Source organism: Leopardus geoffroyi, chromosome B3 (assembly GCF_018350155.1).
Source record: "Leopardus geoffroyi isolate Oge1 chromosome B3, O.geoffroyi_Oge1_pat1.0, whole genome shotgun sequence".
In the NCBI taxonomy this organism is placed as follows: domain Eukaryota; kingdom Metazoa; phylum Chordata; class Mammalia; order Carnivora; family Felidae; genus Leopardus; species Leopardus geoffroyi.
This window is the reverse complement of record NC_059337.1, coordinates 122398485-122425978: the sequence shown is the minus strand read 5'-3', so window position 1 is coordinate 122425978 and position 27494 is coordinate 122398485. Positions and strand designations below refer to the sequence as shown.

The window sequence follows — 27494 nt, the reverse complement described above, 5'->3', positions numbered from 1 at the left end:
CCTTCCATTTTCTTTCTTTCTTTCTTTGTTTCTTTGTTTCTTTTCTTTCTTTCTCCTCTCTCTCTCTCTCTTTCTCTTTCTCTCTCTCTCATGTCAGTTTCAGATAATTCAAAGAATTATAGCTAGATGCTTTAAATAAGCTGCAGTTATTAGCATGGCATTTTTGGTTTGTTTTGTTTTTGTGTTTACACTTGACCACTTGCAATACCATATAATTGAATCTACCCTTATTACCACACACTCTACCCTATTTGGCACTCAGATTCACTTTTCTGAACATGCTGTATTTGATAGATGTGTTTTAGTTTTCTGTTTTTAAGATCATGAATTTATTATATATCTTTTCTTTCTTTTTTTTTTAAAGTTTATTTTTGACAGAGAGAGGGGGGGGAGAGAGAGAGAGAGAGAGAGAGAGAGAGCGAGAGAGCATGAATGGGGGAGGGGCAGAGAGAGGGAGACACAGAATCTGAAGCAGGCTCTAGGCTCTGAACTGTCAGCACAGAGCCCAATGCGGGGCTCGAACTCACGGACCATGAGATCATGACCTGAGCCAAAGCCAGACGCTCAACCGACTGAGCCACCCAGGCACCCAGATTATGTATCTTTTCTTTAAGATAATCTATTATTGGAGTTTTTAGCATTTTATATGTGGTCATAAATTTGAGGCTTTTATTCAGAATGTCAATTTTGAGACTGATTTAGGAAGTTCATGTATTACCTGTGCTAAGGTAGTTTTTATTTTCTTCTTTCCTGGCCAAGTATGGACCCCTGTTGATTTGCAGCACAAGTTTCTTGTTGCCATACAAAGATCATCTTTCTTATGTCTTTTATTTTTAAGTGTGCAGGTTTCATTTTTTGAAACTTTGCAGCTTCTAGAAGAAAATAGAAAATGTAGGGAGAAATTTGAGCATTTTTTTTTCTTTTTAATTTACCTCCAAGTTAGTTAGCATATAGTGCAACAGTGATTTCAGGAGTAGATTCCTTAATGCCCCTTACCCATTTAGGCCATCCCCCCTCCCACAACTCCTCCAGTAACCCTCTGTTTGTTCTCCATTTTAAGAGTCTCTTATGTTTTGTCCCCCTCCCTGTTTTTGTCTTATTTTTGCTTCCCTTCCCTTATGTTTGTCTGTTTTGTATCTTAAAGTCCTCATATGAGTTGAAGTCATATGAGATTTGTCTTTCTCTGACCGATTTCGCTTAGCATAATACCCTTTAGTTCCATCCACGTAGTTGCAAATGGCAAGATTTCATTCTTTTTGATTGCCAATACTCCATTGAATATATATATATATATATATATATATATATATACACCACATCTTCTTTATCCATTCATCCATCGATGGACATTTGGGCTCTTTCCATACTTTGTTGTTGATAGTGCTGCTATAAACATTGGGGTGCACATGCCCCTTTGAAATAGCACCCCTGTATCCCTTGGATAAATACCTAGTAGTGCAATTGCTGGGTCATAGGGTAGTTCTAATTTTAGTTTTTTGAGGAACCTCCATACTGTTTTCCAGAGTGGCTGCACCAACTTGCAATCCCACCAGCAGTGCAAAAGAGATCCTCTTTCTCCACATTCTCGCCAACATCTGTTGTTGCCTGAGTTGATAATGTTAGCCATTCTGACAGGTGTGAGGTGGTATCTCATTGTGGTTTTGATTTGTATTTCCCTGATGATGAGTGATGATGAGTGTGTCGGTTGGCCATCTGGATGTGAAATTTGAGCATTCTAATCTTGCTCCGTGTTCTTGGCTTTTCCTGTTGGCTTTAAGAGACTGGGGCAGGGGAAGACAACTAAAAACTGTGGGAAAAAAATCACAATAATTTGAAATATTATTCAAACATTTCAAAATTCCATGATGTAGAGCTAGCTATAGCCATATGGTAGAGTCAGTATTTCTGAGCATAGTATTTTTAAATCATTTTCTTATTTAAAACAATCACACAGAAAAGTTGGAAATAGGGGCGCCTGGGTTGCGCAGTTGGTTAAGCGTCCGACTTCAGCTCAGGTCATGATCTCGCGGTCCGTGAGTTCGAGCCCCGCGTCAGGCTCTGGGCTGATGGCTCAGAGCCTGGAGCCTGCTTCCGATTCTGTGTCTCCTTCTTTCTCTGCCCCTCCCCCCTTCATGCTCTGTCTCTCTCTGTCTCAAAAATAAATAAACGTTAAAAAAAAAAAATTAAAAAAAAGAAAAGTTGGAAATAAAGCACAAAAGACTTTTTTTCCTGAACCAGTTGAAAACAAGCTGCTGATGAGAAGCTTCATCATCCCAAATGCTTTAGTGAGTACTTCTTACATTTTCCTACATAACCACAATACAACCAGACAAAGCCAGAAATTGACACTGAAACAATTAACAATTAACTAAACAATATGGCATGATGTTACTTCAGTAACTAATACTGAAACGTTATTACTGTCTATTCCACAGACCCCTTTTAAGTTTGGCCAGTGTCCGAGTGATGCAGGTGTGGTTCAGAATCACGTGTTGCATTTAATGGTCCCTGTCTCTAGTCTTCTGCCGCCACAGTTCCCACTCTTTCTTTGACTTCCATGACTTTGACACCACGAACGATTACAGGCCACTTATGCTATAGAATATTCCTCAGTTTGGGTTCACCCAGTGTTTTCCTCCTGATTAAGACTCAGGAATGTATCTTGAACAGGAATAGCACAGAAGTTACACTGCGGTTTCCTATCTTCAGGTTATTCAGGCCTGAAATCTTGGTCAACTTCCCCCATATCTAAGTCAGATTTTGTTGATTCTGCCTCTCACTTCTGCTTACTCCCATTGCCACATTTCTATTTCAGGCCCTAATTACCTGTTGCCCAAACTATTGCCCCAGCCTATAACTGCCTTTTTCTTGTTGCAATCTTTCCTGAACACGGCCACCTGTTGCTCTTCCTAACAGACAGCTGTTTGTCAGCATCTGCTTAAAGATGCAGAAATAGAAAATAGCAGTCTTCAGTATCTACTCGTTGCTCGCAGAATAAAGCCCAAATTCTTGATACGATGCTCAAGGTCCTCTACATTTAACAGTAGCTTAACCCATCTTTTTCTGTATCCTCTCACGTATCCTTATTTAAACCAGCTTGGTCCCTCTGCCGGCATGCTTATCCTCCTATCCCCCAAATTCTGTTCATTCTTCAGGACCAACTGAAAGGCTCTTTTACAACACCTTTGTGCTAATACCCTTTTTCTCTCAAAAGCCTTATTTCACAGCTTTATAGTATCACAGACTTATAATTTTGTCTCACAGGGTTGGTGTTTAATGTTTGAACACAGTGTTTTGTCTAAAGCGTATATGTAAGTCAGTTCGCAGACTTAACTGCTAGATGTTAAAATTGGTGTCCAGTCCTAAAACACCAAATATGTGATGAAATCTCTAAACCTTACCTTTTCATTGTAATTTTGACTGTTTTAAGTATTTTAAAGTATTTTATGTTACTTGCTTTTGGGTTTTTTTCTTCATAACTGATTGTGTAGCTACAGTACAATTCCAATGAGCATATAAAGTTTATTATTGTCATATTCAGCGAGTCTAATAATTTTTGGTTTTGTCTCAGATGAATTAAGTTTCTGAGTGCTGTGTTAGTATTCACACTTTATTTTTTCCCTTTAGCTAATATTTTTGGTAATACAAGGATGAACTGTCATAGAATAATGCTGTTATAGAAAGACAGAAACTTTTCCAAAAATGAACGTTCAGTTATGGCAGTATTACTGGGTAGTAACTTGAAAAGCTTGTTGGTCAGGTGCTGGAGCTAGACCAGTAGTGTGGAGATTTCACTGTATAATGTATTGAAGTTCCCTAACCCTTGGCTGTAATGTTTCTGTATGTATGTCACCTCCCCTGTTAAGATCCTTGTCTTGTTCCTCCTTCACACCTTAAATAGTGCCTGTATCAGGAACTTAGATCAATAATTGTTTGACTTGATTATTCTCATAATTGTTACCTATATCTTCCCAAAGTAGAATATAAACTCCACAAAAACCTGGAGTTTTGGCCATCTTGTTCATTTTATTCTTTCTGTTCAGAACTGTGTTTGGCACATAGTAGGCATGCAGTAAATACTTGGGGGATGATTAAATGAATACTTTGGTGCCTTGAAGAGAGGCATTATTAAGAGTTAATGACCTACGATTTAGTCCCTTATATTCTTTGTGCTCTTAAATGCTGAGGACTTGATAAAGCTATGCACCTAAGAGGAAAAGATCATTCATTCACTCATATAGGATTATTCCTGAATTGAAGCCTCATGTATGTATACTGACCAATGTTCCTAGAATTATAGGATTTAGGAAGAAACATACGAGAGACTTAAGATTAATAATTTGGTTTTTAAAATATAAACGTATCTTTGATTTGATGTTGTTACTGATTTTCCCTTAGTGGGATAAATCCTCAAACTTTGATGATACAGGTGATTTGACCTTTGCTGTCCCTAACCAGGTCCACTTGTAACATAGCAACCATTTGTAAATTAGCTTTCTGAGCCTGAGAAACATTTGCTCCATTCTCACTGGCAGGTATTGTATCTCATCAGTGATAAAGAAATGGAGCCTAAGAATTGTTGGAGAAATGTTATGAATCAGATTAGGATAGAGACACTGAACCTAGTTTCATATAAATAGGATTTATAGGTAACTGTAAAACAGATAAGACTTGGATTATAATATAAATACTTGTTTGTCATTAAATACTCTAGTTGAGCTTTAGGGTTGTCCCTGAACATCTATTCTAAGCAAAGATATGACCTGCGTCAGAATGTGGGACTTATGGCACTCGTTGTTTTCACAGGAGCTACTGTTCTCTCTCCAGTTATGTGCTTAGTATGATTTTTCTCCCTGCCCCTCTCCAAAGCCAGAGTTAGTGGATCCGAAATAGTTGTTTCATAATGATAACATGGGGGTGCCTGTGTGGCTCAGTTGGTTAAGCTTCCGACTCTTGATTTCGGCTCAGGTCATGATCTCATGGTGGTTTGTGAGATCGAGCCCTGTGTTGGGCTCTTCATTGACAGCATGGCGCCTGCTTGGGATTCTCTCTCCCTCTCTCTCTGCCCCTTCCCTGCTCACGAGCATGCTCACTCTCTCTCTCAAAATAAATAAACTTAAAAAAAAATAATGATAATATGATGAGCTATGAAATAGTGAACAACTCTTCTTCATTTAAGATGAAATTGGGTGTCTGGGTGGCTCAGTCAGTTAAGCGTCCGACTTTGGCTCAGGTCATGATCTTGCAGTTCGTGAGTTCGAGCCCCACATTGGGCTCTGTGCTGACAGCTCAGAACCTGGAGCCTGCTTCAAATTCTGTGTCTCCCTCTCTCCCTGCCCTTCCCCTGTTCATGCTCTGTCTCTTTCACAAATAAACATTAAAAACAATTAAGAAAAAAAGATGAAATCAAAACTAAAATGTGACTTGAATTGTTGGATGTTAAAAAAAGAAATCACTTAGTTTTGACACTTGGAAGACTTTCTTTTGTTTCACACAAGTGTGGTGAAATAATCATAATATTATTGCTCTTAATTAATTTCTAGTTTATAGGATCAGTTACAGGTAAAGCATGGAAAGTTTAGCAGTGGTTATAAACCAAATGTAAATAAAAAAAACCTCGGCATTGTAAACAGTAGCAGACAGAAGACAGGAGGTGTCGAAAGGGGTAAAGGAAGGTGAGGGACATGAAGGTGTATCAGCTTCTGTTATGTACTTGGTGGAGAGTCAGTAGATACTATTTTAAGTTAATAAAGTATTTTAAAGTAAAGGAATCATCTTCATATTTATGACGGTGCTGGCCACTAGAATTAAAAACAGTCATACGACAAAACTGGGCGGTGATTAGTAGCGGAAGCACGGCTGTCTTGGCACGCCGCCGCCACCACCACCACCACCACCACCACCACCACCACCACCACCACCCTGCAGCGCTGCCGGAACCGAAGCAGGGGTGTGAGCGTGTTAATCGGCATTGTGGTGCTAGCTGCCAACAAGCTGGATGGAGAACCCGGCCCCGCTTCCTGGGATGGGCAGGGAGGTGGCTGGTTGGAGGTGGGCAGGGGGCACTTCTGTACTTTGTATTTAATATTCGGTACTACTAGACTTTTATCCTATGTGTATGTCACTTTTGTGAGTACAACTTTTTTGTTATTAGATGCCAGACTACATGGATAACCTACATGGAAATAAATCCTGCCTAAAATATGAAAGTAAGGCTTAAACATACACAGATATTACATGGTTGATTGTTAAGAAATGTTCTCATCTTTTTTGTGGGAAGATGTGTTGCTCTGTGGTGATAAGAGTGTGGAGCCTTCAGAGAAGCCGCAATGGCGCAGGGGAGGTTGAGATCCACCCACTCCCCTACTTTGTAAGCCCTCCTCTCCCTCCCTCCCTCCCTCCTTCCCTTTCTCCCCCTTTCTCCCCCTTTCTCCTTCCAGTTCCTCTCCTTTTCCCAAAGAAGAGAGGGTCATGTGACTGGATTGATGAGGAGCTGTTGAACCGAAGCCAGAGAAGAGTGGGTGGGAAGTGTGCGGGGAGGAGGGGGGCTCGTGCTTTGAGTGGACACACGGAGTTAGAACAGGCCGGCTAGAAAAACTGACAGCTAGGAAATTCTGACAGATTCCGCCAGACATTTGAAATTCTAACTTTTACTTAGCACACCTCCAGTAATGGAAATTTAGCTGTAAGATCTATTCATGAGTCCAGGCAAAACATGACTGACCAAAAGCAACTAAGATTGTGCTTTTTCATTTTCCAGAGCTGTGCTTGGCTGTATTTTTTTTTTTTTTTCTGGCTAGAGATGTAGTTAATAACATGCGTAGCACCCAGCTTAGTGTCTGGCATCTAGTAGTAGCCTTTTGATAAATTTGCTGAATGAATGAATGCACACATCCATAACTATTAGAAAATGAGTGGGTTCTTAAAGTGTATTGCTTAAGTAGATGAATGTTAAACGGAATGGCCAAATCATGGAACAAATTAAATAGATAGGTACATTTTACTAGGTAAATTTAAAATCGATGACAAGTAATTTTCTGGAAAACTGCACTTTTTGTACTTCTTAGTTTTGAAAGAACTGAGCCTATTTAGGCGGTTATTGTATAGGAGAAAAAAGGAATACCTTGGGCAGATTGAGGTTTAATTAAAATTAGTTTGGGCTCATTTGAATTAATTCCTATAATAGACTTGTTAATGAGGTGTTAAATGATCATCTTGAGAATCCCAGGAACTGTCAAAAGTTAATTTAGGAGAACTGAGAAACTTAAAAAAATAATTTAAAAAAGCATTCCAGGAGTCCCATGCTGAGGAGGCTGAACTTTTAAAGAAAACAGAATCTTGGGGCACCGGGGTGGCTCAGTCAGTTAAGCATCTGACTTCGGGCTCAGGTCATGATCTCACAGTTCATGAGTTTGAGCCCCACATCGGGCTCTGTGCTGACAGCTCAGAACCTGGAGCCTGTTTTGGATTCTGTGTCTCCCTCTTTCTCTGCCCCTCTCCCACTCTTTGTCTCTCAAAAGTGAATACATGTTAAAAAAAATATTAAAAAAAAAAGAAAAGAAAACAATCTTTTTGGGAGGAGAGGTAGGCATAAGGAGAATCTCCTGCTTTTCTGCAGGAGGGTGCAGCTTTTCCATCCATTTGTTACGTTAGGTGGACAGGCTAAGCCTGGGCACCCTTCTGTAAGTGCTGAGCTTTCTGCGCGCAGGACTGTTTTTGGATTCCACTTTTTTCGTTGTCATTATTTATCTGCTTTTACCTAAGTGTTTAATTCAATATTAGAAATTCATGTAAATAAAAATCAAGTTTTCTAATAAACAGTTTTCTTCTTAGTATAGCTTAGCAGTATATCTGACATCGCGAGTCAAACCAGATTACCTCCTTTCTTATAACTGACTTCCTTGAACACCGTTAAAAAAGATACTGGCTTCGACATTTATAAAACATTTATCAAGCATCTACTGTGTATCCTGTGGTAGGTTTCAAACATAATACTTGCCTTTGAAAAATCTTACTGTCTAGTGCTAGGGATAGGATTCCAGAAAAGACCTGGTCTCAGAGCCACAGGTAAATTCTTCCTTTTTTCAGCTTCCTCTTTTCTCAGGTTCCTCCTTCTGTCTCCTCCCCCAAAAGCTCCTTCCTCACCATCATCGCCCCAAAATCTTAAACTTCCTTGAAGCTGGTTAATTATTTGAGGCAAACTCAGATTTTATTAATCTTATGTTCCTTTAATTTTTCTAAATGGATTTTTCCCTTTTTTTTAATGTTTATTTTTAGAGTGTACTTAAGCAGGCAGAGGAGAGAGAGAGGGAGGGATGGGGAGAGACAGAGAGAGAGAGAGAGATTGAGAATCCCAAGTGGGTTTCACACTGTCCACACAGTGCCCACCGCAGGCTCACAAACTGTGAGATCATGACTTGAGCCCAAATCAAGAGTCAAGACCCTTAACTGACAGAGCCACCCAGGTGGCCCATCTAAGTGGATTTTTTTCTATAGAAGCTTTCACTCTAGTAAATTACCAGCAATTAAAGAAAAAGAAAGATTTTCCTTTTGTAAATTAACTTCATCATTATGTAGCCTAAAGGGCTTTTTAACCAATAGCTTAAGCCTTCTAAAATCAGCAAGCAATATGACCACTTCAGGGGTGCCTGGGGCTCAGTTGGTTAAATATCCAACTTCGGCTCAAGTTATGATCTCACAGTTTGTGGGTTCAAGCCCCACGTTGGGCTCTGTGCTGACAGCTCAGAGCCTGGACCCTGCTTTGGATTCTGTCCTTCTCTCTCTGCCACTCCCCTGCTTGTGCTCTCTCTCTTTCAAAAATAAACATTTAAAAAAAATTTTTTAAAAATCAGCAAGCAATATGACCGCTTCATAAGTGGAGAAATTTCAGCCCACAAATGATGCAAGTTTTCTCAATATCTTGTCTCTAAATTGAAAGAACGTGGCTTTCTTGAACTCCGTTTCTTCTGAAGTTGCATTAATGGTATTTAACATTTTATTAAAATAGACCTTTATAACCTCATTCTAATTTTCTGATTTCTGGTATGCTAGTATTCCAAAAAACAGCTAAATTTATTTGTGAGTAATTAGCCCTGCAAATGAAGGTCCTTTGGGGTATTTACCTACCTATTTCCTCTCCATGGATCAATAACCCCTTAAGCCTCCTTCTCTGTTTTAGGAATCTGTTCGGAATACTCCAGAGCTCTGTTGCACAGTCTGTTTCTTTTTCCACTCCCATCTCTTTCTTCCAAATCCAAATGCTAATAAAAGTGTCTCACCACAAGAGTGGTCTCTCCCTTTGTGTCTTGCTTCAGAGTTTGTTTGAAACTAGCTATTAAGATGCCCACAGGCAGCAGGCTGGGAGCTAACCTTTGAACAAATGTAGACTTGTTCAGTTCGTAGAATATGGTTCTTAATGCAAAACATAAATAAGGAGTTGGAGGTTCCCATGGGACAGGAAAGGAGCCTGCACTGGATGTTCCTCCTTTGGGAGATGTAGTAAGATGATATAAGGAAGCTAATTCTAAATTAAAGCACTGTGAGTCAGTACAGGGTCATTTTGTTTTTTAAGATGAAAGTGGGTGAATTACCTTAGTTTTATTACATAATCAAATTTATTTTAGGGGCGCCTGGGTGGCTCAGTCAGTTAAGCATCTGACTTTGGCTCAGGTCATGATCTTGCGGTTTGTGAGTTCGAGCCCCGTGTCAGGCTCTGTGCTGACGGCTCAGAGCCTGGAGCCTGTTTCAGATTCTGTGTCTCCCTTTCTCTCTGCCCCTCCCCTGCTCATGCTCTGTCTCTCTCTGTCAAATATAAATAATAAAACGTTAAAAAAATTAAAAACAAGTTTATTTTGAAGATTTTTTCCCCCACAGTTTGATTTATTCAGTTACTGTTTAGCTGAGCCTTATGACCATTCCTTAAGCCTGTTCTTATCATTTCTAATTTGTGAACCTTTATAACCCAGGCTCTGTTTTGTTTGTTGGAGAAGAACTTTCTAAACCTTAGCATGATTAGAATTGCTTCCCCCCTGCCCCCAGAATTATTTCTGAGGACTTTGTCTAGGAGACTTGATCCTAGTTTTTCACCAATTTTGCTACATATTTTAAAAAAAGGAGAGGGTGTATGGACTCTGTTCTCAATTAAGAACCAGATACCCTTCTGAAGCCTTGCCACATTTGAGAGCTTTTTGAAGAGGAATTGATTTAAGGAAACAAACAAAAAGTCACCTATGGTTTTTCTAATTATCTAAATATTTTAATCTGCCTGCCATTTGCTCCGGTGGTGAAGTAAGGTTCAGAAGGACCTCATTAAGATACACTGTTGTAAGCCTCTGTTCTCAAGCTTTGTCCATGGACCCTGGGCATCAAAGGCACTTTTAGTGAAGTGGTTCTTAACTTGCTCACACAAAGGAAGGCTTTAAAGTTAGTAATAATGCTGATGTCAGGGTCCCTTGCAGACCCTGTGAGTATCTGGGGGTAAGACCCCTGCAGGGTGTTATTTAAAAGCACCTCAAAGTTGAGCACCAGTGTTGTAGAGCTTGTTAGAAATGAGGATTCTAGTCCATTCTACCAGACCACTGAGTCTTGGTGGACAAGGCCCTAGAATGTGCATTAAAAAAAAAAAATTTTTTTAATGTTTATTTATTTTTGAGAGAGAGAGTGTGAGCGGGCAGAGAGAGGCAGAGAGGGAGGGGACAGAGAGAGAGAGAGGGAGGGCAGAGAGAGAGGGAGAGAGGGGAGGGGCAGAGAGAGAGGGAGACACAGAATCTGAAGCAGGCTCCAGGCTCCCAGCTGTCAGCACAGAGCCCGACATGGGGCTCAAACCCACAAATTGTGAGATCATGACCTGAGCCGAAGTCAGGTGTTTAACCGACTGAGCCACACAGATGTCCCTAGAATGTTTATTTTATTTTATTTTATTTTATTTTAATTTTCAATATATGAAATTTATTGTCAAATTGGTTTCCATACAACACCCAGTGCTCATCCCAAAAGGTGCCCTCCTCAATACCCATCACCCACCCTCCCCTCCCTCCCACCCCCAATCAACCCTCAGTTTGTTCTCAGTTTTTCACAGTCTCTTATGCTTTGGCTCTTTCCCACTCTAACCTCTTTTTTTTTTTTCCTTCCCCTCCCCCATGGGTTTCTGTTAAGTTTCTCAGGATCCACATAAGAGTGAAAGCATATGGTATCTGTCTTTCTCTGTATGGCTTATTTCACTTAGCATCACACTCTCCAGTTCTATCCACGTTGCTACAAAGGGCCATATTTCATTCTTTCTCATTGCCACGTAGTATTCCATTGTGTATATAAACCACAATTTCTTTATCCTAGAATGTTTATTTTCAAGAAAACCTCAGTTAATAATGCAAACTAGTTTTTAAGGAATTTAAGGGTTATTTTTTTTTCTTTTTCATCTCCCTTCCTCCCTTCCTCCCTCCCTTTCTTTCTTTCTTTCTTTTCTTCCTTCCTTCCTTCCTTCCTTCCTTCCTTCCTTCCTTCCTTCCGCTTATTTACTCCAAAGAGAACCAAGAGCTACTCTACTGGTAGGTGTCTGGAAGGCATGATATATGACCTCTTTCTTTTGAAAGAAAAATAAAGGGACATGTTGGCTTGTGGAACAGGAGTTTGGTGATAAAACTGAGTTGCCAATTTTAATTGTTTTTGGAACTCTGGATGCCTTGATGCTTTCTTCTGAAGAGCTGATGATCCTTCCTGAATGAATCATTGACACAGGTGGAGAAGTCAAAAACCAACTAGGAAAGGAGAAAGAGAAGTAAGAATTCAGAGACCCATGATCATGCTTCTTAAGTCTGGTTGGAATTACTTTTGTTTTGCTCTTTTTTTTTTTAATGGCCTATTAATTCAGAATCAAATTTTTCTTTTTTTTTTTTTTTTTTAATTTTTTTTTTTCAACATTTATTTATTTTTGGGACAGAGAGAGACAGAGTATGAACGGGGGAGGGGCAGAGAGAGAGGGAGACACAGAATCGGAAACAGGCTCCAGGCTCTGAGCCATCAGCCCAGAGCCCGACGCGGGGCTCGAACTCACGGACCGCGAGATCGTGACCTGGCTGAAGTCGGACGCTTAACCGACTGCGCCACCCAGGCGCCCCCAGAATCAAATTTTTCTAGTACATAACCTACGAATGGCTTTCCCTGCTATAAACTTTAAAAAGTTCAATACTAATTAGCTTGTGAAACTTATTATTGCTTGTCTTCCACCCCTGGTAACTATTAATTTAATTCCAAGCCTAGCCTTACCAGCAAGTGTCTTATTTCCTGGCCCTCCTCATCTGAGGGTGGATGCTTGAGGGCAATACATCCCTTTAGTTCTGCCTAAATGTATTCCAGCCCCAAAGCATAGTCTTTGGACAAATTAAGACTTTCTGTCCTGACTGTGAGCTGGCGCCCTTTAAACTCAGTTCCTTAATTTTTCGAAAGCACTTGGCCTCCTTTCTTCCTTTTGTTCAGGGCCCTCTGTTTCTGGCTGTGCAATAGCAACCATGCTTTTAAACTCTTGATTGCATTGAATCAACAACTTTAAGCCTTGGCCCCTGCAGCCTGGTGCACATCCTGTGGCAGTCCTCAGGAAATCCTGATTTTTGGCATTGAAACTAATTAAGAGATTAAACTACGGTTAGGGAGTGATAAGCAGTACTTGAGAGAGTAATTTACTGTGCAGTGCTTGGTGTTAGCAGAAGCTGCTCTAGTTGCGGATGAGAGAAAGAGCAACAGTAATGTGGGAGAGTAGACTCAGATACTTGGCTGCATTCTTGTAGGGAGACAAAACGCCAAAGTCCACTTTGGAACAGTAGTGTCCCTAGGGGAGGAAGAGGCAGGCTGTCTGCTTTGATGTTCATTAGTTTGACAGTTGCCCAAACTGAGCGCTTTGTTTGTTGCCATTCTGGCAAAATAGAGGGGCTGCTTCTAGGAGATGGTGAAACTAGTTCCTACTCCTTTTGCTTCAGTGTTAAAGTTACTGAACTCTTGCTTTCTGGAAGTGCCTTATAAATATCTCTTTTATAAGACTGTTCGCTGGAGCACAAAAATAGCTTGTTAAGAGTGGGTTGGAGGTACATTTATTGTCCTATTCCTTATGTCTCTTATAAGGACCTTCAAACAGAAAGATTTTCTAGGGCAATTTAGCTGGTACTTAAGGGGAACATGGTATTCAAATCAGTCTGCCCTGCCGTTTAGCTAATATATCTTTTATTTTTGTCTTAAGTAATATTTCCGGATAAGATACTTTATCCTTCTTTCTCTGAAATCATGTGAAAAACCTGAACTCATACATTCAAATTCCAACATAGTGTGGTTTTGCTCACGTTTTTTCTTTACATCCCATGGTCTCCTCTCTCTCCCACTCCTGTTTCCTGCTCTAGTCCTGTTTGGTACTTAAAGATATTTTTAGGTATAGTGATCTTAATTTCATTTACAGATTGAAATTTTCAGGTGTTCATGCAGAAGTTAAAGAACAAAGGATGACCTCATAGGTCAGTTGATTTGTGTGTTTAGGCATTCTTTTGTCCCTCCTTTCCAGTAAACCATGAGATCCTACTCCCCTGGTATATCCCGACTGGGTGCTTGTGACACATGTACAGTTTATTGATCTAGAAAGTTCTCTGATGAGTGGAAAGTGTTGTCTGCTGCCTTCTCCACCCACTTTAGAGCTGTCCATAGAAGGTGACCATTGGTAATTAAGAAAGATGAGTGAGGAGAGACTGCTGCTTCTTTAGGAAAGAAACTGGATGACTTTGTTAAGAATTCATCCCTGTTCTGCCCAGCCCCTACGCTAAGGTATCATCTACATGTGAAATAATAAAAATAATAATATGGAGTGGAAGTTCCTTTGTAGTGTAACCTTGTTAATTCTCGATATATTTCTGTTGGCAGGGAAATCAGCTTTGGTACCTAAGCACTCATAAGATTCTTAAGATAAACAAAAGTTTAAGAAATTTCAACAAGTACCAAGGGTTTGCCACTACTGCCAGAAAGGTTTTCTATTTTCCATTAATGGATCTTCACCTTTTCTGAACTTACCATTCAGTTTTAATTCGTTAGCATACCCTGATTCTTGGAGGAATGTGCAGACAGTATGGCTGCAAGATTTTTTGCTCTAAGATGCTTGCTACTGTGTGTGATTTTGAGTAATGTGTACCATTCAATGATTCCTAAAAAACACCCCATTAATGATAGGATGTTGTCTTCCCTAGAGACCTAGAGTACTGTTTTTTGCCCATTGATAGAGAGCAAAGGAAGTACCTGGCTATTTTTATATTTGGTATGGGAAGGGGGGTTCTTCTCTCTCATAATCAAAACTATTTAGATGAAGTACAGTAATTATATGGGTTAGTACTCTTTCCAATTCTGTGCTTGTTCTTCAGATAGTGGTCGCAGTGGGGATGGTGACCATTTGGGGAGAGAAGTAGAAAGAAGATGGTAGAAAATGACTGGCTTTAACAGCAGTTGGAGATTATTTTTAACATCTAAGTAAGAGGGTGGCCATTATTCAAGAAAATGTTCTATTAAGTATCATCTTAGTCCCATTGGGCTTGGGATAAGTTGGTTAGATGAATAAATGGCCATTTCTTGGAGAGGATCTGAAGCTTTCTGAGGCATCAAAGCTGCAATCATCATCATAAAGCATTTGCTGGACTTTTCCTGTGCAGTGTTTTTATAGAGAGGAAGAGGGAGAGTGGGCAAGAGAGGTATTATAAGAAATTGGCTCACATAGTTGTGGAGGCTGACAAGTCTGCAGATCTGCATTTGGCAAGCTGGAGGCCCAGAAGAGCTGATGTAGTTCTAGTCCAAATGCCGTTAGTCTTGAGACCCCAGGAAGAGCTGATGCTTCAATTCAAGTCTGAAGGCAGAAAAAACCTGATTTGCCAGCACGACAGGCAGGCAGGAGAAATTCCTTCTTATTCAGGAAGGCCCATTTATTCTTGTGAGGCCTTCAACCAACTGGATGAGGCCCACCCACATTAAGGAGGACAGCCTTTACTCAGTTATTCAAATGTTAATCTCATCCAAAACATCCTCACAAGCACACCCAAATTATGTCTGACCAAACATCGGACACTCTGTGGCCCAGTGAAGACAACACATAAAATTAGCCATCACAGCTTTCTTCTCTGTTGATTAGCGCTCTCTCTCTTTTTTAAAAATGTTTATTTATTGAGAGAGAGAGAGAAAATGTGTGTGTGAGCAAGTGCACAAGCTGGGGGCGGGGGGAGACAGAGCGAGGGGGAGAGAGAATCCCAAGCAGGCTCCACATTGTCAGCAAGAGCCCAGCAGGGGCTTGGACTCACGGAACCATGAGATCAAGACCTGAGCTGAAATCAAGAGTCAGATGCTTAACCGACTCACCCACCCAGCACCCCAGCCCTCTTGTTTTTGAACACTAAAATTTGCCTGCAAAGTTTTCCAGGTTCACTAGAAGTAAATACGTGAATAAACTCTGTTCTAGGCCTTTCACTTTTGTCTCCCTCTGTAGTGGGCTTGGCAGTGAAGAACCGGCTTTGGGTTCTAAACTCTGGTTCTCTTCAAATGTAAACAGTTTTTATAATATTGTTTGTTAACTTTATATTTTAGTTTATTAGTTAATTTTTAGTTGGTTTCATTAATAATGTTCAAACTCTGGGAAATTTGCTGTAAAGTAACATCAGTAACATGATGAGTATATGCAGCTCAGGAGTCAGTCTGTTAAGGATCCAAAATACAGGATTTTTAATACCAATTTAAATGTATCCATCTATTCATTCTTTATTTTGTTTATAAAACTAATAACATGCTTATTTTCAAGCCCAAATATTACAGAAAGTAAACAGTCCCTATGATCTTATGTCTTTCTTGGGATAACTCATGTCAGTTGTTTGGCATATAGTCTGCAGATTTCTGATTTTACATGCCCTTCTATACAAATAGTAATTTTTATCACGGTTACTCCTTTATAGCAATGGTGTGTAAATAAAACCACTTGATTAGAAGAGTTTGACTGGTAGTCATGGGAAGGAAGAAAATGAGAATATTTATTGCTTTTTTAACCGTTGCTGGGGACAGTTTTGTTCTAGGATTATTACACTTTACTCCATAATTTTGGCAAGAACAAAAAATAGATGAGTTCTGCTGGGATACCTCCTCTACCGTCTGTGTTTAATAGTACTTAAGTATTACAGAAGAGAAAGAAATCACATTGTGAGAGGGCTGTCAGCTTGTGAATTCTCCATAAATGGGGGCATTAACAACGCCTAAGCAAGTGATAATATCCAAGTCGGCTTGAAGGTCAGAATCTTATCCTTATGGTAAGCGGAATTGTCTGTATTGTTTCAGCATTTCTTGTGCATACACCTTCGTCTGAGAGAGCACCCCACATAAGGCTAATGTATTACAATGTTAATTCTCTCTGAAGTGTTGAAAAAATGAAACAAAATAAGCCATGTTACTGTCAGTTGTTAATAAGAGTTGGTGAGAGGTGAGTCTAGCCAATTGCTCTCCTCACCTTAGACCAGTGAGAATTACCCTGGCAGAACACAGATACTTTTGTGCAGGAAGCTCTTTCTCTGTCTTGACATGAGCATGTTGGTGTCTTCTTTTGCTGTTGTTATTTTGTATTCTTTTTTTTTTTTTAAGTTTTTTTTATTTTTTAAAATTTACATCCAAATTAGCATATAGTGCAACAGTGATTTCAGGAGTAGATTCCTTAGTGCCCCTTACCCATTTAGCCCATCCCCCCTCCCACAACCCTCCAGTAACCCTCAGTTTGTTCTCCATATTTATGAGGCTCTTCTGTGTTGTCCCCCTCCCTGTTTTTATATTATTTTTGTTTCCCTTCCCTTATGTTCATCTGTTTTCTCTCTTAAAGTCCTCATATGAGTAAAGTCATGTGATTTTTATCTTTCTCTGACAAATTTCACTTAGCATAATACCCTCCAGTTCCATCCACGTAGTTGCAAATGGCAAGATTTCATTCTTTTTGATCGCTGAGTAATATTCCTTTGTATGTATTTACCACATCTTCTTTATCCATTCATCCATCGATGGACATTTGGGCTCTTTCCATACTTTGGCTATTGTTGATAGTGCTGCTATAAACATGGGGGTGCATGTGTCCCTTTGAAACAGCACACCTGTATCCCTTGGATAAATGCCTAGTAGTGCGATTGCTGGGTCATAGGGTAGTTCTATTTTTAGTTTTTTGAGGAACCTCCATACTGCTTTCCGGAGTAGCCTCACCAGCTTGCATTCCCAGTGTATTTTGTATTCTGACAAACAGTTTTGACCTGTGTGTCATGACCGACAAATGTGTGCAAGTGATAGAGCTATCATGCAAATGAGGAATGGATTATGCCAGGTGTTCAAATGCACATTTCATGGCTTCTGGATGTTTCTTCAAGGAAATGGTTGAGGACTCAGCTAGTAATGATCGGCAAAAAAAAAAAAAAAAAGAAAAAAAAATAGGATTAGTTAGTTAAGGCCTTTGATACTGTAAAGCATCACAGATGTCCCTGCAGCCTGCGAGTATTGACCAGTAATGGTGAGGATAGTAGAGGAAACAGTGGAGTTAGCCGAAGCCTGCCATAATTACAGAGGATGCCAAGAAGCGGCTTCCTCTGTTCCTGTCCGGAAGTACATCTCTGTAGGATTATGCTCAAACACATTTCCTTACAGATCCCACACCTCTCCTAAACGGGGTTATGTGTATGTCCAGATAATGCAGTCTGTGTACCTAGAATCTTTGCATTTCTAAGCTGAAGACAGTAAATTAAAATGAAAATAGGCCATAATAAGACTTTGCTTGGGAAAAGTTTCTTTTTTTTTTTTTTTTTTTAATTTTTTTTTTTTTAACGTTTTATTTATTTTTGAGACAGAGAGAGACAGAGCATGAACGGGGGAGGGGCAGAGAGAGAGGGAGACACAGAATCGGAAGCAGGCTCCAGGCTCTGAGCCATCAGCCCAGAGCCCGACGCGGGGCTCAAACTCATGGACTGCGAGATCGTGACCTGAGCTGAAGTCGGACGCTTAACAGACTGAGCCACCCAGGCGCCCCGGGAAAAGTTTCTTTGATCGATGAATGTGCTGCTTTCAGTTGAACTGGTTTGTTCTTCTGTATAGTTTAAACGATTGCGGGAGCACCTGGGTGGCTCAGTAGGTTGAGTGTCCAACTCTTGATTTCGGCTCAGGTCATGATCCAGGATCATGAGATCCATGTCCAGCGCGGAGCCTGCTTATGAGTTTCTCTTTCCCTCTCCCTCTGCGCCTTCCCAGCTTATGCACACCTGTGCATCTTCCCTCTCTCTCTCCCCCTTCCCCCCTCTCTCAAAAATAATTAAAATAAAAAAATAAAATGATTGCAAACAGACCTTCTTCGTATAGTTAATTTTTGCATGTTCTTGGATTTTGCATGTTTCATATATTTTTGGTTTTGCAAACACATTATCTATGGTACATTTGTTCTCATAATCCACCTCTGCAACTAAATGTATCATTTCCCCTAACTATGTGTTAGTTCCCTTCTCAGTGGAACTGCCATATGTGGACTTAGGCCAGAATTAAATGTTAGCAATTAAGGAAGTCTGCTTTTAAGGTAACAAAATATATTTCAAATTCAAATGGAGACTTTTTTGGTTATCTGAGCACCCTTGCTGCTGAACCTCACCCCTCTCCCATCTGCACAGTTAATTGAGAATATGTTGTTAAATTTATTTTAGTAGCAGATAAGACCTGTATCTTGTTACATTTTTATATTTTTTAGTCTTTTTAAGGCATATTATTCCTTTTATTGATATCATCCAGATGTTTATTTAAAACATCCAGAGGGAGCTGCCTACTATCTCCTCTATTTGGTTTTGGTTTTTTAAAAATTTTGTGTTATGTTATGTTATGTTATGTTATGTTATTTTTTTAGTTTAAGCCACAGTAAGACCTCATTCACTCAGCAGTCAGTTTTTGACTACTGTGTGCCAGCTATGGAAAATGACATAGTATCTTCAAAAACTTCTTAATGCAAAACATTCAGTTTTTTGAATTCTCAAAATAAGCAACATTTTCCTAGTATTTCTTAATACCTCCTAACCCTTGTGTGTTTTATTTTATTAATTTTTATTCTCTCGTTTTTGGTGTCTTATTAGGCTTTAGAGTTAGAAGAGTCAGTTGGCTTTTTCTCTTTTTGCTCAAGATATTTAATATCTCCTTATTAAGACAAAGTATATGTAGTCATCTATTCTGGCTTTTTTCTGATTGGAAGAAAGGAGAATAATGCCTCAACACATTGTTATAGGTAAAATAATAAATTCTTATATACTTAATGAATTTTTAAGTACCAAATGTGAGGCATTTTATTAAGCACTTTACATGTATTATTTCACTTCATCCTTCAAACAGCCTTACAAAGTAGGTGAAATCATCATTATCAATTCCATTTTGCAGATGAGGAAACAAGCTCAGAGAGATTAAGTGACCTAGCCAAAACCTTACAGCTGGTAGATGATGGAGCCAGAATACAAACCCAGATAGCCTGACTTCAGAAGGGTATGTGCCACCAAAGAACCAAACTAAAGCTCATGAGTAAAATTTAGGAAGACAGTAGAATTACTAGTTCCTTTCTTTCTCAGACCTGCTTTTACTGCTTTGATGTATTACTTAAAAATGGTTGTCTGATGGTTTCAGGTTTTAAAATGTCCTCAGTGGGGGCACCTGAGTGGGTCAGTCAGTGAAGCATCTGACTCTTGATCTCCTCTGGGTCTTGATCTCAGGGTAATGAGGTCAAGTCCCTTGTTGGGGACTTTTAAGCCTGCTTAAAAATAAAATAAAATAAAATGTCCTTAGTGCAAGCATGTCTGTATGCCTCTTCTGGATTAGGTGGAAGAATCAGTTTAGCCCAGGTAGGGACCAGGTCCCATCCCTGTTAAGGTGAGGAGTGGTTTTCAGAAAATAAGGGTGTCTGCTTGCCATCTTGAATACTCCCAACTGCAAAGGTAATCTGCCTCATCTGGATGGTAATTAATGGATAATGTGATGGCAGAGATTGTCTAAATTGGTGAGTAAGGGAACACTGGCTAAAACTAGCTTTGGAAAGTTGATAGTATAGTATGATGGTATGATAGTTGAGGCGTATTTATAAGTTGTAAACCTTTATATGTTATGTGTTTATATGTTAGTAATGTCAGCTGTGTCCTATGTTATGTGTTAAGAGTATACTAAATTAAAAAGTGGGGAACTAGAAACAGTGAGGGAAAGCAAGAGGGTACTTTATATCATCTTTAAAAGCTAAGGCTAAGCTAGAGCCAGATCGTGTCATGTTGTGGAAGATGTAAATGGCATAATTTTAAGGGAAAAATACATAGGTGGCAGATAATAATAAAGTGGACATGTATTCTGTTTACTATGTACTGAGCACTGCTCAAAATTTTTAAATAAATTCTCAGAATATGTATTAGACATGATTTTCCTTCTTTTAGAAAATGAGACAGCCGAGAAGTTAAGTTGCTTACCCAAGGTCACAGAATTAACTAACTGGAAGAACCAGAATTTGAACCTGGGTATCCAGTGTGAGGATGCTTCTTGTGTATGAGCTATTTCATATTTCATTATTATTTGTATTTGTGTGTGTGTGTGTAATTGAATTAGGTGATTCTGTGGAATTCAAATTAGTTTGAACACATAAAAAAGGTTTCCATTTTCTCAGAATATTTCCACTTGAATGTTTGTATATTCTTGGTGGGGAGGTGCTGGGGGAGAAAACCTTATTTGCCCTCAGAGTTTGCAGTTTGTTTTGAGGACACGAGGCCACACATCAAAGGTGTAAGAACAGAAACAGGAACTTATAAAAAGAGCAAATTAATGACATACAAAGTAGAGGTATGTCTTAAAGGGTACCAGGAATTTTTCCACGACCTAATTTTTTACTTCTGTCCTTTGTCTTTCATAATGCTATTGGTTCCTTTGAGGTTTTTCAAAAACTTAGAACTATATAAACATGGGTAGAAAATAACAAAACCAAAATGAAAGTGAGAAAACAAATTGCTTATATTTACTGATTTGTATGATTTTCACCTACTGGAAAAAAATTGTCCACAGGAATTTTTGTTAGTAGAGCTGTGTGTTTACCACCAAGCTAACAATGGAGAAAGATGTGTGGGCTTTGTTCAGAAGTTATCCCCATAAGTCTCTTGTTTATGTAGAAAAAAGCAACTTTGGGATAAATTATTCCTCAACAAACAAATGAACAAAAAGTACTGCTTACACCTGACATATAGGCTGGAAGATTGGGGTGAAGTGGGAATGATTGACTGTGATACATGCCAGTTTCTTTTGGGGAGCAGTGAAAATGTTCTATAATTAATTACTGGTTACACAGTTGGTTACACAGTTCTATAGTTAACACTAAAAAACTTGGGATTGAACACTTTAAATGGGAATGTGAATTATATCTCATTTAAAAAAATGACCTCAGGGCGCCTGGGTGGCTCAGTTGGTTAAGCAACTGATTTTAGCTCAAGTCATGATCACGAGCAGTTCATGAGTTTGAGCCCCGCATCAGGCTGTGTGCTGACAGCTCAGAGCCTGGAGCCTGCTTCAGATTCTGTGTCTCCCTCTCTCTATGCCTCTCCCCCACTTGCACTCTGTCTCTGTTTCTTGAAAAAGAATAAACGTTAAAAAAAAAACAAAACAAAAAACACTTGACCTCTAGTGAGTGAACATGGTGGTATAATATACATAACATAAAAGGTAACATTTTAACTAATTTTAGGTGTACAATTCACTGGCATTAAATACATTATAGAATGTTGTGTAACAATTACCACTGTCCATTTCCAGAATCCTCTCATCATTCCAAACAGTAATTAACTTTTAATATGCCAATCCGGGGCGCCTGGGTGGCGCAGTTGGTTAAGCGTCCGACTTCAGCCAGGTCACGATCTCGCGGTCCGTGAGTTCGAGCCCCGCGTCAGGCTCTGGGCTGATGGCTCAGAGCCTGGAGCCTGTTTCCGATTCTGTGTCTCCCTCTCTCTCTGCCCCTTCCCCGTTCATGCTCTGTCTGTCTCTGTCCCAAAAATAAATAAACGTTGAAAAAAAAAATTAATATGCCAATCCGAGTTTGGAAGCAGTAGTCTTGACCTACTTAATTTTAAACCTTTAGACTTTAAAAATACTTGCTTCCCCCAAATTGAGTTTTGTTTCTCTAAAATTTTTAGCCTTTTCCATTTGTTTCCCCCTCAAACATGCTTTTTCTTTCGTGTTGCTTCAGATAACGGCAAGTTGTCCAAATAAGAATCCCCTATTATATTTTCTCTGCTTCTTTATTCCATGTATTTAATCACCAGAGCCTTTAGATTGTGCCTCCTTAATATCTTTGAATCTGTCCACTACTCTATTGCCACTGTTATTTACTTAGACTTCTGTCTACTTTCACTTGGATTTAATAGTCCTAGAAGGATCAGTCAAGCAAAAATAATTTCCAAGAATTAAGATAAATAAACATGCTTATAATAAGGAATAGGAGACATCCACACAGAGAGTTCAAGTGAAACGTGATAAGTCTGATGCCTTTCCTGAGTACTCTAGTCCACATTGGTTCTCCTTCCTATCCAAGATTCATTCATTCATCAAATATTTATTTTGTATATTCTGTGTGCTTTAACAGTTTGTAACACTCTGTCCACCTTCAAAATACATGTCCTATCCACTTTTCATACACATTGCTGTCACCCTAGTACAAGCCATCATCGCCCACGCCCCCTGTCTGCTTCTCTCTTCACCTGTTTAAATGCAGCACTTAGGTAACCCTGTTGAAACAGGAGATCTTATCAATCTTCTGTTTGAGAACCCTTGTGGGGCTTCTCCCACCTCTCAAAGTCAAAATCAGAGTCTTTCTTACAATGAAGACCTGTGAGTCCCCTGTGGATTGGCCCTCTATAGATCGCCTGTATCACACGCTCCCTTTACTGGCTCAGTTCCAACCTTGCTGGTTCACTGCACCCTTAGGAAATGCCACATGTGCTTTTGCTTCTGGGCCTTGGTGGGCTTTATGGAGATAGTGCTTGCTCATCCAGGTCATTTCTCAGACATCACTTGAGTGAGACATTTACCTTTTTTGTTGTCCATTTCCCACATTGGATGAACTTTGCTTCTTTTATTCCATGCAGTGTATCCAGGGCCTAGATGTCTGACAGACACACTAGACAGGTACTCAGGGTGTATTTATTTAATGTCTGCTTGCCTAGCACATAGTACGTTCTTCCTTTTCTGTGTAGCCTTCCTGGTGAGATTTTTGTCTTTGGTGTAGTGACTATGGTGCTACTTTTGTATCTCCTCTCTTTCTAGCAAATATATGCTGAAATAAATGACATCTTTATTATTTATTTTTCTGTGCTAGATTTGTTTTTCTTCACAGTTTTGTGTCTTAAAAGTAGATGAGGCTTCAAAAATGTTAGTAGCCCCCCAAATCAACTTCTTTAATGTTTGCTTTTAAGTTTCTGTAAGAAATTCTGAAGCAGGCTGTCGGCGGAAGTAGGTGGGGTGACCTGGGTTGATGAACTCCGCAGCAGGGTTGCTGAGATCAACGAGCTCAGTGGCCAGTGGCAGCTGGTACTGGGTGGGATGAGGGGTGGGCAGAGCCTAGGTGGCAGCAGGGGTAGTGTGTGGCCTAGGCCATGACAGCCAATGCTGGGGAATGGTGCTTCATGGAAAACGACCCTGGTCTCTTCACTGAGCTCATTAAAGGATTTGGTTGCTGAGGAGCCCAAGTAGAAGAAATATGGAGTTTAGAGCCTAAGAATTTTGAAAAGTTAAAGCCAGTTCATGGGCTAATTTTTTTTTTTGTTTTTCAAGTGGCAGCCAGGAAAAGAATCAGCACCCTCTGTATCTTTAGTTCCGGACTCCAGACTTGACATGGTATTTTTTGCCAAGCAGATAATTAATAATGTTTGTGCTAGTCAAGCCACAGTAAGTGTGTTATTGAATTGTACCCATCAAGGTGTCCGTTTAGAAGAGACATTATCAGAGTTTAAAGAACGTTCGCAAAGCTTTGATGCAGCTATGAAAGATTTGCATTGAGCAATCCAGGTGTGATTCGACAAGTCCACAATAGCTTGTCCAGACAGCAGATGTTTGCATTTGATGCAAAGACATCAGCAAAAGAAGAAGATGCTTTCACTCTGTCAGTTATGTTCCTGTGGACAGAAGATTGTATGAATTAGATGGATTAAGAGAGGGACCGACTGGTTTAGATGCATGAGATCAAGATGACAGCACAATGAAGCAGTCATAGAAAAATGGATACAAAAGCACAGTGAAATTTGATTTAACTTGATGGCCATTGTGTCTGACAGAAAAATGAGACATGAACAGATAGCAGTTACAAGACAACTTGCTGAGGAACTCTTGGATGCAGATCAGGGTAATAATATGTTAAGTGCTGTTCAGTCAGAGGTTGCCAAAACTCAGATGCTTATTGAAGAAACAGTACAGAAACTAAAAAGATAAGAGATCAAAAATATCAGAGGGTAGCATAATTATCTGCCTTTCATTATGGAATTTTTAAAGATTTTAGCAGAACACTAGCAGTTAATGCCACTAGTAGAAAAAGCAAAAGAAAAACAATGCAAAGAAAGCACTGGAAACAATGAAGAAGACGCTTTGGGATGTGTACGCATTTCTGCTTCTGCACTTATTTTCACGGAAACCATTAAGTATAAAGAGCTTTGAACAACATCCTAGTTGACTCACCTTGATAGCATGTCTATAGTTTGCCAATAGTACCAATCTGTCTTTAACACATGGATTCTTTCTCTGCTTGCAGCATACAGTATGCATGTAGTGCACAGTAAATAAAGTTCATTTGGGGCGCCTGTGGCTCAGTCAGTTAAGCGGCCGACTTCGGCTCAGGTCATGATCTCACAGTCCGTGGGTTTCAGCCCCGCGTCGGGCTTTGTGCTGACAGCTCAGAGCCTGGAGCCTGCTTATGATTCTGTGTCTCCCTCTCTCTCTGTCCCTCCCCTGCTCATGCTCTGTCTCTGTCTCAAAAAATAAATAAAACATTAAAAAAAATTTTTAAAAATAATAAAGGTCATTTAAGAGTGCTTGCCCACATTCCATTATTCGACATCGGATCTGAGAACTTCTGTTGGTTCTCTGGATGTATACTATCCTAATGAACCTAGAAATCACACAAATGATCATCTCTTCCTGTAGTTGTTATTTATAATTTATCTCTTAATCTTTTAGCTCACTTGCATGCTTAAAATTTATAAATGTCAGATCTTGATTAAACTGGATCTCTTGTTTCTCATCATTAATGAAAAAAATCAGTATTTGTCTTTGATATCTAAACGTTTTGAGGATTTTGACACTGAATGCAGATTATTTGAAAAAGACAAAAATATGATTTCTAGTGATTTTTTTTTCATTGCTGCCGATAGAAAAAGTAATAAACATCCCAACTGTATTTTAGCAGACTTAAAAAAAAAAAACAACAGAAATCCTGAAGCATATTCACAACTATTGTTTATGCACCGTTTCTTTCATTTGGTGACCTTAATATAAATTGGTCATTTTTCTCAAATCTGAGCACTTTTTAAAAAGTTTTTTTTAATGTTTATTTGAGAGAGAGAGAGAGAATGACCAGGGTAGGAGCAGAAGAGAGGGAGACACAATCCAAAGCAGGCTCCAGGCTCTGAGCTGTCAGCACAGAGCCCAATGTGGGGCTCATACTCACGAACCGTGAGATCATGACCTAAGCCAAAGTCGGTGCTTAATCGACTGAGCCACCCAGGTGCCCCATGAGCACTTTTGTTTTAATTGACTATATTGAATTTGATTAAGTGGTTCATCATTTACATGGAGTAAATAATTTGTATGAAACAAATTTACACATTCTATTGAGACTTCTGTAAATGTACAAAAAAAAATTTTTTTTAATAAGTAGCAGTTTTAATGGGGATTCAACATTCAGCTGTTTTCCTTTAGGCTCTTGAAAACCCCAGAGACTTAAGAATGTTTTTCATTACTGTTGATTATCAAATCTAAATGTTCATTTGCCAACCCACTTCCTCTTTCTTGGAAGAAGTAAAAGTTATTTTTAGACCTCTGATTTCCTGATTAAGTGGAGTCAGGAATCCCAGCAATTCTCCCTATTAAAGGATATGCTTGCACATGTAAGGAATGTTCTGTTTACCTAGGGTTTATTTAGTTCAGGAATATCTTAAACCCTGGGACAAGTCCAGCCTTCCCTAAACTGTCTGTCTACATCTACACCCTCTGCTCAGCTCTACCTTTTAAAATGGAAATCAAACTCTACTCCTTTCCAAAAGAACCCATCCTTCTATTGTAATTTAGCAAAAGCATTAGTCCTAAGAAATTAATATTTTGCCATTGCCATATTTGATGGTCAGAATTTCAGATTTGAGTCTTCCTTAGAAAGCACAATCTCAAGAGAACCCATTTTTGTACATCGATAATACATTATGCTTACTGAGAGATTGGCGTCATTTTAACTTTTCCTTTGCTAATCTGATTAGTTCTGTGCCCATTGCAGGCTGATAATCCCGGTGATAATGCCCTGCAGCTCTCCTAAAAGGCCTTCATCCAGTAGGGCAGTTGGAACCAGATTTGTTAACAATACTTGTGCCAACCTTTCATCAGCTACTCCCCCTTACGAACTATGTAGACAAAACACCTAATACTAAAACATCTAGGGAAAAATGACTTTGAGAATGAAAGCAGATTCACAGGTGGAAAATAAATATTTTTATGGCCAGTATTGTCTGATTTGTGCATTTGTTCATATCATTTAAAAGAGAGAGGAGGAAAAAGAGGAAGGGCCAGCCCCTTTATGCTTTCATTTCCTGCCTCGGGGCAAGGGCTTTAACTCCAAAGTACGCTTTTCATAACACTTTCCCTGTCTTACAAATTCCTGGAACACCTAGCAAATTTCATTATTTTTCCAGGTTTGTCTTAACTAACAAAGGCTGACAGGAGACCGCCTGAGACCACCCTGCATATATTGTCATTTTTACAAAGTCCCAGTTTGCCATCTCACTAGCAACGTATGAGAGGTTTCATATTTTTGTCAGCATTTGCTAGAGCCTCTCCAACATATTTTAATGCATTTAAAGACACATTTTCGTTAGGGGAAATCAGAGAGGGAAGTGGAAAAAAGAAGAGACATTTATTGTTATGCAAATTAGGACCTGTATCATCTTGTATTTCATATGTTTATTCGTTTCTCCCTTTGCCTTGCCTTCTCAACCCAACTCAATATTTTGAGAATATTTACTACATTCCATCCAAAGGAAAAAAAATGTACAGAAACAAACAGGAAGAAGACCTAAACAAATAGAAAGATTCCTGTGCTCATGGATTGGAGGACTTGGTATTGTTAAGACAACAGTACTTCCCAAGTTGATCTACAGATTCAACAATATCCCCATCAGAATCCCAGCTGCCTTTTTTGTAGAAGTTGGCAAGTGGATCCTCATATTCATTTGGAAATG

General features: G+C 39.4%; 1 protein-coding gene and 1 pseudogene across 1 annotated transcript in view; both read left to right on the top strand.

The window, feature by feature from the left end:
- Window positions 1-27494, top strand: part of SPTLC2 (serine palmitoyltransferase long chain base subunit 2) — a 103211-nt gene that overhangs the window by 57215 nt on the left and 18502 nt on the right. The window lies entirely within an intron of this gene.
- LOC123584138 lies at window positions 23655-24920 on the top strand (annotated as a pseudogene).